Source organism: Pleurodeles waltl, chromosome 8, assembly GCF_031143425.1.
Source record: "Pleurodeles waltl isolate 20211129_DDA chromosome 8, aPleWal1.hap1.20221129, whole genome shotgun sequence".
Classification (NCBI taxonomy): domain Eukaryota; kingdom Metazoa; phylum Chordata; class Amphibia; order Caudata; family Salamandridae; genus Pleurodeles; species Pleurodeles waltl.
Window position 1 is genome coordinate 1048082180 of NC_090447.1, and position 15453 is coordinate 1048097632.

The window sequence follows — 15453 nt, forward strand, 5'->3', positions numbered from 1 at the left end:
CGGATCAAGGCCCTGCGTTTGCTTCCAGGACATTCAGGGACACCATGACAATAATGGGTGCTGGTGTGCATTACGTTTCTCCACATCACCCTGAGGAAAATTTTATTTGTGGAATAGAAAAACTAAACCTTAAAGCAATCCTTAACAGTGAAAGTACTAGGTTCCGGTCGTAGTTGGCTTCTTCACCTGTATGATCACTAAATAATCTGCCTAGAAGGAATTTTGGAGGATGTACCTCTTACGACATCCTGTTTGGAAAATCTATGTATGTCCCTGATCTTGATGGCACTGGTGCGGTAATGACAGAAACACCTTTGACATAAATGAATGTGTAACTGTTTAACAGGAACCTCAACAGTTTTGTGATCAAAATTAAACTGCATATGCCGCCACCTTGGGATTGAGGGATTTGCCCCATCTGCAATATGGATTCCTAAACTTGGGGGTCTGGTTCATGAAAAGATATCTGTGAAGAAGGAATTTGGCCCATCATATCGAGCAGAGGTTCCAGTTTTTGGAATACACAACATTAGAATTGTTATTCTATCAATGATGCCTGGTTCTAAAGAAAACAACTTTGTTTTAATTGACAGTGTCAAATTGCACCATCTGGCTGATCCTGCACAGTAGACCAGGAGGACTCCTGGGTAGTTTCCACACCTCTCTCTCTACCTCACAGGATATGCCTCTAAAAGCACTGAAATTATTTCCCTTTGTTTGGGGAGGGTGGAATATGAGCTTTTGTTGATTCCTATCACCACTTCAATTACAAGCAATGTCCAGAATGTAGATTGCTGCTAATGAAACGCAACACACATAGATGAAATTGTCTACTATGAACCACCATTGGATGCATCTATCAGTTCTGCACCGGCTTCAGTTTTTTCACAGGTGGCTTCTGGTTACTTTCAAATTCCATGTTTTCAAGGTATCTATGAATTATGTAATTTCTCCGGGGTTGTTTCTGAAAACTGGGGGGTAACAACAGTTGATTCTAAGCTTTCTGGGCTTGAATATTACCCTGTATTTGAGAGTGAATATGCATACATGAACACTGCAAATTATGAGGAAATATTCTGTTATCACCATTACAGACATCATTTTCTGCATCAAGCTGGTACCCCAAGAACACATTTAATTAGACACAATGGAAATATGTCCGACCCCTCCAGTAGGGATTTCACAAACATATATAGGACATTTGCATTTTTCACTGGGCATAATGCTAAAAATGCTGAGTCATTATATTTCAAACTGCTTTTCTTCGAAAGCGAGAAAAATATTGCTATCTATCAAAATTCATTTATTCAGATTGCTTTGTTTCCCAGTTGTCTAAATAAGGCTACCAGAATTGGAGTGTTTGAGGAACTAAAGATTGGCAAATACAGGAAACCAGAGCTTTATTTGGGGCTTGCCATATTCCATTACAAATGATATTTGTAAACCACACACAGTCAAGCAAACAATTTGCCTTGGGTTAGCAAAAATAAAAGAAATGAACACACCCAGTATTCACTTTTTTGCAAAATTCGACAATTGGTAAACGATTTTATATGTCACTGAAGAACAGCTCAATAATTGGTTTCAGAAGAGTACCTTGATGCTATCCTTTAATTCATCACATTCAGGTCTCAAGTTGTGGTTGTTGAAGCTAGTGGATACAAATGGTTGTCATGCATGTTTCGTAAACTCCACACTGGATTTTAGAGCAAGCTGACCTGACCCATGTTACATTCTACTATCATCACAACATACAGTGTGGGCAAACTTTGTCAACAAAGGTGACCATCTTCCATGTTACTAGCTATAAAATAACACCTTAGTCTCCTTTCGGAAAATGTAGACTTACAAGATTTCTTGTTAGGTTCCAGAAAGCCACGTTCAAAATGTTTCTGATTTGCAATATATAATGAAATTGGGAAGCTTTCACAAACGAAAGCGAAAGCTTTTAAAAGGCAGATTGATAAGGAAAATTTTGAGAAAGTTCTATCCATTGTCGATGATGGTATGAACACGTTGTCTAACCGCATTTACACATTAAATAACATTTTATCCTCTGCAATTGACAATATCAAAAATGACACGTCACTTTTACATCACGGACAGAGATAACTTAGGGGGTCATTCCGACCCTGGCGGTCGGTGTTAAAGCGGCGGCCAACCCGCCAACAGGCAGGCGTTAAAAAAAATGGAATTCTGAACCTGGTGGGAACCGCCAACACAGCCCGCCACTTTAACACTCTGACCGCCACGGCGGGGCAAACAAACAGCGCAGCGGTCACCGCCGACAGACAGGCGGCAGACAATGTACCGCCCACCCTATCACGACCCGCCAATCCGCCACCTTTCCCGGGGCGGGAGCCCCGCCGATAAAAACACGGCGGAAACAGACCACGAACGGGAAAACGCTCACCTCTATACACTCCACGAGGAATCTGGACAGCATGGAACCCGAATTAAACATCCTACCAGCGATTGTCTACCTGCTCCTCTACCAGGAGCACGAACACCGCCGCAGGAGACAACGGTGAGTACTGCACCTACGACACAGGGGAGGGGGGAGGAGAAAAGATTACGGGCACACACATACGCGACACCCCCCCCCAAATCCCCACACACCAATGCAGAGCAACAAGTCAGATTTACACCCCCCCAAACCCCCTGGAATAATTCAAAGACAAAATAAAATGATCATTAAAATAGAAGTATATTAAAGCATATTTGAACTTAAGTTAAATATGAGATTTTTAAAACAAATAAATCACAACATGAACAATGTATACATAGTCCTAAAGTCCGGCACATATTGGCTACATGCCATTGTTTGTGGGCCAATGTGCATAAACACATGGGCAAAGCCCACACACGAGACCCGATTCCATTGGAGAGAACACTGCTGGGGCATCAGATAATAAAACCACAGGCACCTCAGGGGGAAGGGAAGGGGGGGCACCTCAGCCACATGAGTCCACGACGCCAGATCCACGAGGGGCCTCCATGCCCACTGTACCATCCTGGGGAGTGCAAAGCCACAGTCTCACAAGTCTTTTCAGTGGGTGGATTGCCCACTGTACCATCCTGGGGAGTGCAAAGCCACAGTCTCTCAAGTCTCTACAGTGGGTGGATTGCCCACTGTACCATCCTGGGGAGTGCCAAGCCACAGTCTCACAAGTCTTTGCAGTGGGTGGATTGCCCACTGTACTATCCTGGGGAGTGCAAAGCCACAGTCCATCTGGTGGATTACAGACTCCACTGGTTATGGAGGAGGCATGGTGCCCAGAGTGCTTCGTGAAGCCCTGCCCGACACAGATCCGGCCCTGCCAATGGGCCAGCGGTGCTTGAGATGAAGGGCCCAGCAGAGCGGTGCTTGACAGGAAGGGCCCAGCGGAGCGGTGCAGAGACGGCGGGGCCCAGCGGAGCGGTGCTTGAGATGAAGGGCCCAGCGGAGCGGTGCTTGAGATGAAGGGCCCAGCGGAGCGGTGCTTGACAGGAAGGGCCCAGCGGAGCGGTGCAGATACGGCGGGGCCCAGCGGAGCGGTGCTTGAGATGAAGGGCCCAGCGGAGAGTTGCTTGAGATGAAGGGCCCAGCGGAGCGGTGCTTGAGATGAAGGGCCCAGCGGAGCGGTGCAGAGACAGCGGGGCCGAGCGGAGCGGTGCTTGAGATGAAGGGCCCAGCGGAGCGGTGCTTGAGATGAAGGGCCCAGCGGAGCGGTGCTTGACAGGAAGGGCCCAGCGGAGCGGTGCAGAGACGGCGGGGCCCAGCGGAGCGGTGCTTGAGATGAAGGGCCCAGCGGAGCGGTGCTTGACAGGAAGGGCCCAGCGGAGCGGTGCAGAGACGGCGGGGCCCAGCGGAGCGGTGCTTGAGATGAAGGGCCCAGTGGAGCGGTGCTTGACAGGAAGGGCCCAGCGGAGCGGTGCAGAGACGGCGGGGCCCAGCGGAGCGGTGCTTGAGATGAAGGGCCCAGCGGAGCGGTGCTTGAGATGAAGGGCCCAGCGGAGCGGTGCAGAGACGGCGGGGCCAGCGGAGCGGTGCTTGAGATGAAGGGCCCAGCGGAGCAGTGCTTGAGATGAAGGGCCCAGCGGAGCGGTGCTTGACAGGAAGGGCCCAGTGGAGTGGTGCAGAGACGGCGGGGCCCAGCGGAGCGGTGCTTGAGATGAAGGGCCCAGCGGAGCGGTGCTTGACAGGAAGGGCCCAGCGGAGCGGTGCAGAGACGGCGGGGCCCAGCGGAGCGGTGCTTGACAGGAAGGGACCAGCGGAGCGGTGCAGAGACGGCGGGGCCCAGCGGAGCGGTGCTTGAGATGAAGGGCCCAGCGGAGCGGTGCAGAGACGGCGGGGCCCAGCGGAGCGGTGCTTGAGATGAAGGGCCCAGCGGAGCGGTGCTTGAGATGAAGGGCCCAGCGGAGCGTTGCTTGAGATGAAGGGGCCAGCGGAGCGGTGCTTGACAGGAAGGGCCCAGCAGAGCGGTGCAGAGACGGCGGGGCCCAGCGGAGCGGTGCTTGAGATGAAGGGCCCAGCGGAGCGGTGCTTGACAGGAAGGGCCCAGCGGAGCGGTGCAGAGACGGCGGGGTCCAGCGGAGCGGTGCTTGAGATGAAGGGCCCAGCGGAGCGGTGCTTGAGATGAAGGGCCCAGCGGAGCGGTGCAGAGACGGCGGGGCCCAGCGGAGCGGTGCTTGAGATGAAGGGCCCAGCGGAGCGGTGCTTGAGATGAAGGGCCCAGCGGAGCGGTGCTTGAGATGAAGGGCGGAGCGGAGCGGTGCTTGAGATGAAGGGCGGAGCGGTGCTTGAGATGAAGGGCCCAGCGGAGCGGTGCAGAGATGGCGGGGCCCTGTTCAGCGGTGCTTTTCACGGCGGGGCCCTGTTCAGCGGTGCTTCTCACGGCGGGGCCTTGTTCAGCGGTGCTTCTCACGGCGGGGCCCTGTTCAGTGGTGCTTCTCACGGCGGGGCCCTGTTCAGCGGTGCTTCTCTTGGCGGGGCCCTGTTCAGCGGTGCTTCTCACGGCGGGGCCGTGCTTGTGTTGTGTTCCTAGGGAACCAGATCTGGGCAATCATTCCCGCACAGTCGCCATCCGACCTATCGCTTGTGGGGCCCTCCTGTGCTGGACTCCTGGGCCCGTGGGTGTCCTCCGTCACACCCCAAATGGGGCTGGTGGGGCCCTCCTGGCCAGCTCACCTGCTGCCGGACTTCTTCGCCCTGCTGCCCTTGCCCTCCTTGGAAGAATCTCTGGGGCCCTTGCCTCCCTTGGAAGAATCTCTGGGGCCCTTGCCCTCCTTGGAAGAATCTCTGGGGCCCTTGCCTTCCTTGGTGGATGGGCCAGGTGACGGTGCAAGGCTGGTGTCCTTGGGGGCAGCCGTCTCAGGCCTGTGGTGCCGGCCCTTCCCTTTTTTGCTTCTTTTCCCAGGGGGTGGGCTGGCTGTCCCCTTGCTGCTGGCCGATGTTCCTGCCCTAGGAGCTGGTGGAGTCCAATAGCCCTGAACGATGGTCCTAGTAGGTGCAGGGCTTGTGGTGGCTGAGGTGCTGGTTGGAGTCTTACGAGATGGAGGGGGTGGGTCAGTTGTTGGAAAGAGGTCAAGGTTGGAAAGGAAAATCAATTTAGAAAGACAGGGACGGGTAGTTGTAGTGGGTATGGGAGTGGAGGAAGAGGATGTGGTTGTAGGAGAGTCAAGTGTGTTGTCTTTGGGTGCAGGTGCTTGTGACGGAGGCTGTCGTGAGGTGGATGGCTGTTGGGTGGGTGGCTGCCTGCGTTTGTGTGGTTTGGAAGAGGGGGTGACAGACACACTGGGAGAGGACACAGGGGACGTGTAAATGGTAGTGGGGGTGGTGACTGCACGTGTGCGGACTGTTCTGGTGGGTGTGATGGTGATGGACGTACTGGCTGATGATGGTGTGCATGCAGGTGTGAGTGGAGACGTCACAGGGAGGGAGGAGGGAGACGAGGAGGAGGGGGACACAGTGGAGGCAGTGGGTGTTGCTGTGTCTGCATGTGGATGTTGATTGGGTGAATGCTTGTGTGATCTGTGGTGCTTATGTCTGGATGAGCTGCCCTTGGGTGTTGATGTGTGTGCAGGCTGGTTTGTAGGTATGTCTGGGATAGGCAGAGGAACAGGGGAGTGGGACTGGGTTGAGGAAGTTGGAGGGGGAGGCTAGACACAGGGACAATTGCTGCTGTCAGTGCTGAGGCCAGAGCGTTGAACGATCGCTGATGGGCAGCCTGACCCGAATGAATGCCCTCCAGGTATGCATTGCTCCGATGCACCTCCCTTTCTACCCCCTGGATGTCATTCAAAAGGGTAGACTGCCCAACAATGAGCGTCTGGAGGAGGTCAATGATCTCCGCACTGAGGGCAGCAGGGGTAACTGGGGCCGGACCTGAGGTGCCAGGGGCGAAGGAGATGGCCGGCTTCCTGCCCTAGCGGGCACGAGGCGAAAGCTGAGGGGCTGCTGGGAGGGCGGAGCTGGTGCGCTGGGTGGCAGCTGTACCTGTTGTTGCGGTGGGCACCACAAGGGAGCTCCCTTCCGAGGACGTGTCGGTGTCGCTGACGTCTCCACGGGTCCCCGTTGTGGAGCCCCCCTCGCCCTCCGTCTCACTGGTTAACTCTGAGTCGGTTGCAGGGCCCTCCGGGGCCATGTGAGATGCAGCTCCCTCGTGCGCCGATGCCACTTCTCCTCCGCCTGATGATGCTAATGCACACATGAACAGGAAAACCAAAAAAAAGGGGGGGGGAGAAGAAAGAAAGACATGTTGAGTGCATGCATTGGCGGCACCGTTGGCGGAGAGGACAGACACAGAAGCCCCCTGCACTACGCTGCGCACTCGGGGTACACTACTCAATTATAGTGACTTGGCCTACAAGTCTATGGACGACAAATGCACACATAGGTGAGCCCGGGCCATGGATAGCTGTACTTAGCACCCTACAGAGGTGGGGGGTGGGGGCACAGGGCCATGTGTAACGGAGGGGCCTAGCCTACAGAAACCGCCCTGGCCTAGAGATAGCCACAGCCCTCCTCCCCCACCCAGACGCCTCCACTGTGCGCTAATATAGCGGAATGTGCTGATACTCACCCCCTTGTGTCTGCTGTGATGTCCTCATGCGCCCATCCAAATCGGGGTAGGCCACCGCCAGGATCCGGGACATCAGGGGGGTCAATTGACGACTGGCACCCCTCCTATGTTGGGAGGCCATCCCCAGCAGAGCCTCGGCGGTCTTTCTGCTCCCGCGGCGGATGTCCTCCCACCTCTTGCGGCAGTGGGTGCCCCGTCTGTTGTGGACCCCCAGGGCCCGGACGTCCTTGGCGATGGCACGCCAAATGTCGATCTTCTGATGGGCGCTGACCTATGTGACATGTAAAGGGTTGAAAAATAAATATCATCACTTTTCTGCATGGTCGATGTGTGCGGCCCCCCCTCCCCAACCTTGCCATGTGGCACATGCTCTCATCTTTCGTGCGTTGCACTCCTCATTTGCTCCCCTCCCCACCATCTTACATCCACCCCACTCAACACAGACATAGCCCATACTACGTGCTCCCAGTGTACTTACCTGTTGGTCTGGAGGACCGTAGAGTAGCGGATACTGGGGGAGGACCCCATCAACAAGTTTCTCCAATTCCTCAGATGTGAAGGCAGGGGCCCTTTCCCCAGTCGCAGCAGCCATTGTCTCTTCCAGACCGAGTTCACAGCAGCACTTGCAGTATAGGTCCTCTCCTGTGGATGATCAGGTCTCGAGTGATTAAGCAAGTAGAAAATGGCGGTCACGCACGCGGCGGTGCGTACCGCGTCGGTGCGTACCCCGACCGCCGGCGCACATCGTCATTGGCTCCTGAGACCCATAGGGTTCAATGTTAACCAATGCTGCTCTGCGCCGTGGTCTTCGACCGCCTACCGCCACGGTGTGCCACGCCAGCGCATTGACCTCACATCCCATTGTCACACTTCACAGGTCAGGCAGCCGCCATTTCAAGGGCCCAGATGGCTGAATTTCTACGGCGTCACACAGGCCTAGGCCTTGCATTGCCACTCATACAAGCCATTCAATGCATAGCGAATCGTGTAATGTGCAAGCTGTGGTTACGTACCTGTGGGTTGCTTGACTCTGTGCTCCATGTTGTCCTTCCTAGGCACCATCCGCTGGGACTTGCGAGGAGATGGAGGAATCCTCCCGTGTACAGACCGCTGTTGGACCTGTCGACAATGGAAGAAAGACATGTCATACTTACATAAAGACTTGACCGAGCCACTATACAGGAACTGTGTGCCCAACTGGAGCCAGACCTGATGTCCCCCATTCGCCAACCCACAGGGATTCCCCCTCTGGTGCAGGTTCTGTCAGTACTCCATTTTTTGGCAAGTGGATCATTCCAAACAACAGTGGCCATATCATCAGGGATGTCTCAGCCTATGTTTTCTAAGGTTTTGTCCAGAGTGTTGTCTGCCCTGATGAAATACATGCAGAGCTACATTGTTTTAACTGAGGTGGGAGATTTGGCTACAGTGAAGGCTGATTTCTATGCCCTTGGACATATCCCCAACATCATTGGTGCCATTGATGGGACCCATGTGGCCTTGGTTCCCCCCAGTGGAAGTGAGCAGGTGTACAGGAACAGAAAAAGTTTTCATTCTATGAATGTCCAGGTGGTCTGTTTGGCTGACCAGTACATCTCCCATGTAAATGCCAAGTTCCCTGGGTCAGTGTATGACGCGTACATCATGCGAAATAGCAGCATCCCTTATGTGATGGAACAGCTACAGAGACACCGTGTGTGGCTAATAGGTGACTCTGGTTACCCCAACCTGTCGTGGCTACTGACCCCAGTGAGGAATCCCAGGACAAGGGCAGAGGAACGTTACAATGAGGCCCATGGGCGAACTAGGAGGATTATAGAAAGAACCTTCGGCCTCCTGAAGGCCAGGTTTAGGTGCCTGCATATGACAGGGGGATCCCTAATGTGCTCACCAAAGAAGGTGTGCCATATCATCGTGGCCTGCTGTATGCTTCACAACCTGGCTTTGCGACGCCAGGTGCCTTTCCTGCAGGAGGATGGTCCAGATGGTGGTGTTGTAGCAGCTGTGGAGCCTGTGGAGAGTGAAGAGGAGGAGGACGACGGGGACGACACAGACAACAGGGACACAGTGATACAACAGTATTTTCAGTAGCACACAGGTACGAATCAGCCACGCCATTTTACATTTACTTAAAGTCTCCTGCCTCTCTACTGTCTGAGTTCCCCCCCCAGTTCCTGTTAACTGAGTTGTGACTTTCCCTTCCGTTTTCAGAGCTGTGGGCCCCACTGCGTGACCTCTGCTTTGTTTGCCCATGGACTACAGCTGTGTGACAGTGGTATGTTGTCATCACAATGTAACTGAACATTTTGGCACCGTTATGTCTAATACATTTGTTCAAAATACAAGCAGACTCCAGATTTTTTTAGTGCAAGTGATTTCATTCAAGTGCTAAATTTAAGGAACATGATTGTAAAACGGGGATGGGTGATGGTGGAGTAATGTCCATGGCAGAGTCCAGTTCTCAGTCGCACAGGTGCATTGTCCATATGCCTGTGGAAGGATGGAGCAGGGGCAGTTCAAGGTTGGACAGGGTGACAATGTGGGACAGTGGGATGACATCAGGGGGTATCGTTTGCTGGCGGGGGTCTTGCAATCCTACTCTGTCTTCTTGTGAGATCTCAGGTTCCGCTTGCAGGGTGGTTCTTCTGCAGGAGGTGGGGTTCTGGAGGCCTGTCGTTGTGTGGGGGCCTCCTGACCACTAGCGCCGGCGGAGGTGGTAGGCTGTTCCTGGTCCAGGCTAGTGACAGGGGCCCTATGTGGTGCCCCATGGTCCCGCAGTGTGGTGACTATCTGGGTTAGGTCCACGACGATGGTCCCCATTGCGGAACTAATGTTCCTCAGTTCCTCTCTGATCCCCATGTACTGTTGCTCCTGCATGACCTGGATCTCCTGGAACCTGGCCAGTACCGTAGCCATCGTCTCCTGGGAGTGGTGGTATGCTCCCATGATGGAGGAGAGGGCCTCTTGGAGAGTCGGTTCCCTGGGCCTGTCCCCCCCTGTCGCACAGCAGCCCTCCCAGTTCCCCTGTTTCTCTGGGCCTCTGTCCCCTGGACGGTGTGCCCACTACCACTGCCCCCAGGTCCCTGTTGTTGTTGGGGTGGTGGGTCAACCTGGGTGCCCTGTAGTGGTGGACACACCGCTGATTGACGTGTCGTGGAGACAGAGGCATGGGCCCGCTGCGTGGGAGCTGTGCTGGTGTTCCCAGAGGGGGTTAGGTCTGGTGTAGCCTGTGGCTGTCTGTGGGGAACCGACTGTCCTGTGGTCCCCGATGGGCCGGGCTGGTCATCAGGGTCAAGGGAGACAGAGCTGCTGTCATCACTGGGGGCCTCTTCTGGGGGTGGGATGGACATCTCTGGACCCTCTGTGGCGGTGTGGTGGCATTCGGGTCCTGCAGGGGTATAAGAGTATGGTTATTGCTTCTGTGTGTGGCATTTAGTGTAATGGGTGGGTGGCCGTGTCCCCCAGTGCTGGCATTCCCTTGTGGGGGCTTTTGTGACGGTGGCTTGTGGGGGTGATGGGTGTGTGCAGTGGGCATGCTTTGGGGATGGGTGTCCATGCTTTGGGGACGCACGCAGGGCTAGGTTTTGGGATGGGTGGGATGTGATGGTGAGCCATTTGCAAGGAGTTGGTGTGATGGGGTGGGGGTGAGGGTGGGGGTATGATTTGGCATGCAGGTGGGGTGGGGGGAATGGAGTAGTGAAGATTTGACTTACCAGAGGCCATTCCTCCGCCTACTCCTGCGAGGCCCTCAGGATGCAGGATGTGCAAGACTTCCTCCTCCCATGCTGTGAATTCTGGGGGAGTAGGTGGGGGTCCGCCGCCAGACTTCTGCACCGCAATGTTGTGCTTTGATAACATGGAACGCACCTTCCCCCGTAGGTCGTTCCGCCGCTTCCTGATGTCGTCCCGATTGAGTGGATGCTGTCCCACAGCGTTGACCCTGTCCACTATTCTTTGCCATAGCTCCATCTTCCTGGCAATGGTGGTGTGCTGCACCTGTGCCCCGAAGAGCTGGGGATCTACACAAACTATTTCCTCCACCATGACCCTGAGTTCTGCGTCAGAGAACCTGGGGTGTCTTTGGGGTGCCATGGGGTGGTGTGGATGATGTAAGGGGTGGTGTATGTGTTGCAGAGTGTGGTGAGTGTGGTGGTGTATGGTGTTTTGTGCGTGGAAATTGTGTGGGTGATGTGATTTGCCTCTGTGTGATGGTGTACTCAATGCTGTGCTCTCTCTCTCTCTGTCCTTCACTCTCAATTGTGGTCGTAGGGGTTTGTGGGTGATGTGGGTGTGTGTTTTATATTTAATTGGGTGTGTGGGAGTGGTGTGTGTATGTGTCTCAGGTGTGTGTATTTTGAATTATCCAATGTGGTAGTGTTTTGTAAAGGTGTGTGTATTTTGGCCGCAGCAGTGTGTACCGCCAATGGAATACCGCGGTTGAAAGACCGCTGCGGGGATTTGTGGGTCGGAATGGTATGGGCGTATTTCTGTCGGCGTGACGGTGGAGGTTTGGTCATCGCCAGTTTCCCGCTGACCTTTGGTGTGGCGGACTTTTGTGGATGTCGGGTTTTTGGCGGTTTGCCAGTTGCGGGTCAGAATGACCGTGGCGGTTTACCGCGGCCGCGGCGGTGTTATGGCAGCCTTCTGGCCGGCGGTAAGTGACTTTTACCGCCGAGGTCAGAATGACCCCCTTAGTTTCCATCACGTAGTGAGGTTGGACGTTGCAAGTTTTAAAAATGGCCCGAGCCCCAGCACCAAGTAAACTCTACTGAGTTATTTGCCACATTTAACCTGAGACGACAACAAGGAATGATGGCCAAGAAAGAAGCTAGTTACATGCTTAAGATAAAAAAGTTAGAATAGTTGCCATTCAACATTTCAACATTCCAATTTACTTTGAGTTTAAAACATTTTCCTGTAGGCAGTTTCGAACAGCTAGGAGACAGTTACATCCACAAGGTGTGTGAGTTACCTGTCGATTATAAATGTCTGAACAGCAACACAGAAGTCTTTCTTAGCGGGAGCGAATGCAAGACTTTATTAGGTCATTCTATGATTTGTAGACAGATGTACTTGCACAGCACTTGTAATGTAGCCGTAGCCAACTTGACTTTTATCTGAAAGATATTCCTGCTCCTTTGATTTGACCAGTGTATCAACTGTTCTTGAATAGGAGTAACATGATGCTGAAGAATCAAGATTGTTGTGGTTTGAAGTTCAGGTTTGCCTATTGTTAGAAATGGGGTCTTTGTTTGGCAGTTAGGTTACCCCCTGTCCATGCAAGGACCCTCTCTCTAGTTAGGGTAAAAGAGAATAAACCACCAGTTAACCCCCTGTCACCAACTTGGTAGCTTGGCACAAGCAGACAGGCTTAACTTCAGACTCTAGGTGTAAAGTATTTGTGCCAACACAGAGAGTAACTCAGTCAAAACAATACAAAATGACACAATATAGGTTTAGGAAAATAGGTAATACTTATTTAAACAAAACAAGACCAAAATGACAATGCATCAATTTGTCACTCACAAGGGAGACCGTGCATCGTTCCTCCTTCGGTCCGGTCGGCATACGTCATTTTTCCTCTCCACAGGAGGGCAATGCGTCGCTCCAGACAGGCACCCTCGGGTCGGACAGGCTTTGCATTGTTTGTCTGCACCCAGTGATGTTCCATTGAAAATCCGGTTGCATGGTATCACAAAATCGTGCTGGGTGGGGTTTGCATCATCAGCTTCCATCAGTGGGTGTTGCACGTCGTTTCTCCAGCCACGATGCATCGATCTTCCAGTCACAATGCAGGTGGAGTGTAGATATCTGCCACGAAGCCGGCGGCGCATCATTTCTCAGCCGCGTCTTGGAAGGTGCGTCGAAAAGATCCCCGCATGGCAGTCTGTCAGTGGATTTTCAGTCTTTGTCTGACAGCTTCACATTTCAAGGGCCCAGGAACTTGATAGGGTACCACTTGGCAGGGCAGGAGTCTCAGCAGATAGTCCAGTTGCTGGCAGGGGAAGTCTTTGATGGCCCTGACACTTCAACAACAGGAGGCAAGCTCAGGTCAAGTCCTTGGAGATTTCTTTACAAGCAGGAATGCACAACAAAGTCCGGTCTTTGTCCTCTTGCACAGGCAGTAGCACCAACTGCAGGATAGCTCCACAAAGCACAGTCACAGGCAGGGCAGCAGCCCTTCAGCTCTTCTCCAGGCAGAGGTTCCTCTTGATTTCTAGAAGTTATCTAATTTTCAGGGGTTTAGGTGCTCTTCTTAAACCCATTTTGGCCTTTGAAGTGGGCCTAGTTCAAACAAAAGACTCTCTTGTTTGTGAGATCCTGCCTTGCCCAGGCCAAGCCCCCAGACACACACCAGGGGGTTGGAGACTGCATTGTGTGAGGGCAGGCACAGCCCTTTCAGGTGTGAGCGACCACTCCTCCCCACCCTCCCAGCACAGATGGTTCATCGGGATATGCAGGCTACACCCCAGCTCCCTTTGTGTCACTGTCTAGAGAGAGGTGCAAACAGCCCATCTGTCAAACTGACCCAGACAAGGAATCCACAAACAGGAAGAGTCACAGAATGGTTTAAGTAAGCAAATGCCCACTTTCTAAAAGTGGCATTTTCAAACACAATCTCAAAACCAACTTCACTAAAAGATGTATTTTAAAATTTTGAGCTCCACATGCCTATCTGCTCCCAAAGGGAATCTACGATTTAATCATATTTAAAGGCTGCCCCTATGTTAACCTATGAGGGAGATAGGCCTGGCAATGATGAAAAACGAATTTGGCAGTATTTCAGTGGCAGGTCTGAGACATGGTTACAGGGCTACTAATGTGGGTGGCACAACTAGTGATGGAGGCCTACTAGTAGCATTTGACTTACAGGCCCTGGGCACCTCTAGTACACTTTGATAGGGACTCACTAGTAAATCAAATATGCCATTCACGGCAATCCAATTACACATACACTTAACATAGGAGCACTTGCACTTTAGCACTGGCTAGCGGTGGTAAAGTGCCCAGAGTAACAAAAACAGCAAAAACAGAGTCCAGCACACATCAACAGCCTGGGAAACAGAGGCAAAAACCTGGGGGAGACCACGCCAAGGATGCCAAGTTGAACACCTATGGTATTTTGGTTACCCTAATTGTAACTTGCAGCAGTAATGTGTTATTCCACCAATGCATGAGATAATGGTAGCACACATATGGCTTTATTTTGCTACTTGTAATGTAAATTTTGACAAGCTGAGCGGGCTAAAAGCCCTCATGTTTCAAAAACTCATGGCTCTTACATCAGTCCATAAAACATATGACGTACAAGCAGCAAGGTCCCCCGCAGAGGTACAGCCCCTCCAAAATACAAACTTCCCCAAATGTTTTTTGAACCCCTATCTGGGTTAGGTCCACGACGATGGTCCCCATTGCGGAACTAATGTTCCTCAGTTCCTCTCTGATCCCCATGTACTGTTGCTCCTGCATGACCTGGATCTCCTGGAACCTGGCCAGTACCGTAGCCATCGTCTCCTGGGAGTGGTGGTATGCTCCCATGATGGAGGAGAGGGCCTCTTGGAGAGTCGGTTCCCTGGGCCTGTCCCCCCCTGTCGCACAGCAGCCCTCCCAGTTCCCCTGTTTCTCTGGGCCTCTGTCCCCTGGACGGTGTGCCCACTACCACTGCCCCCAGGTCCCTGTTGTTGTTGGGGTGGTGGGTCAACCTGGGTGCCCTGTAGTGGTGGACACACCGCTGATTGACGTGTCCTGGAGACAGAGGCATGGGCCCGCTGGGTGGGAGCTGTGCTGGTGTTCCCAGAGGGGGTTAGGTCTGGTGTAGCCTGTGGCTGTCTGTGGGGAACCGACTGTCCTGTGGTCCCCGATGGGCCGGGCTGGTCATCAGGGTCAAGGGAGACAGAGCTGCTGTCATCACTGGGGGCCTCTTCTGGGGGTGGGATGGACATCTCTGGACCCTCTGTGGCGGTGTGGTGGCATTCGGGTCCTGCAGGGGTATAAGAGTATGGTTATTGCTTCTGTGTGTGGCATTTAGTGTAATGGGTGGGTGGCCGTGTCCCCCAGTGCTGGCATTCCCTTGTGGGGGCTTTTGTGACGGTGGCTTGTGGGGGTGATGGGTGTGTGCAGTGGGCATGCTTTGGGGATGGGTGTCCATGCTTTGGGGACGCACGCAGGGCTAGGTTTTGGGATGGGTGGGATGTGATGGTGAGCCATTTGCAAGGAGTTGGTGTGATGGGGTGGGGGTGAGGGTGGGGGTATGATTTGGCATGCAGGTGGGGTGGAGGGAATGGAGTAGTGAAGATTTGACTTACCAGAGGCCATTCCTCCGCCTACTCCTGCGAGGCCCTCAGGATGCAGGATGTGCAAGACTTCCTCCTCCCATGCTGTGAATTCT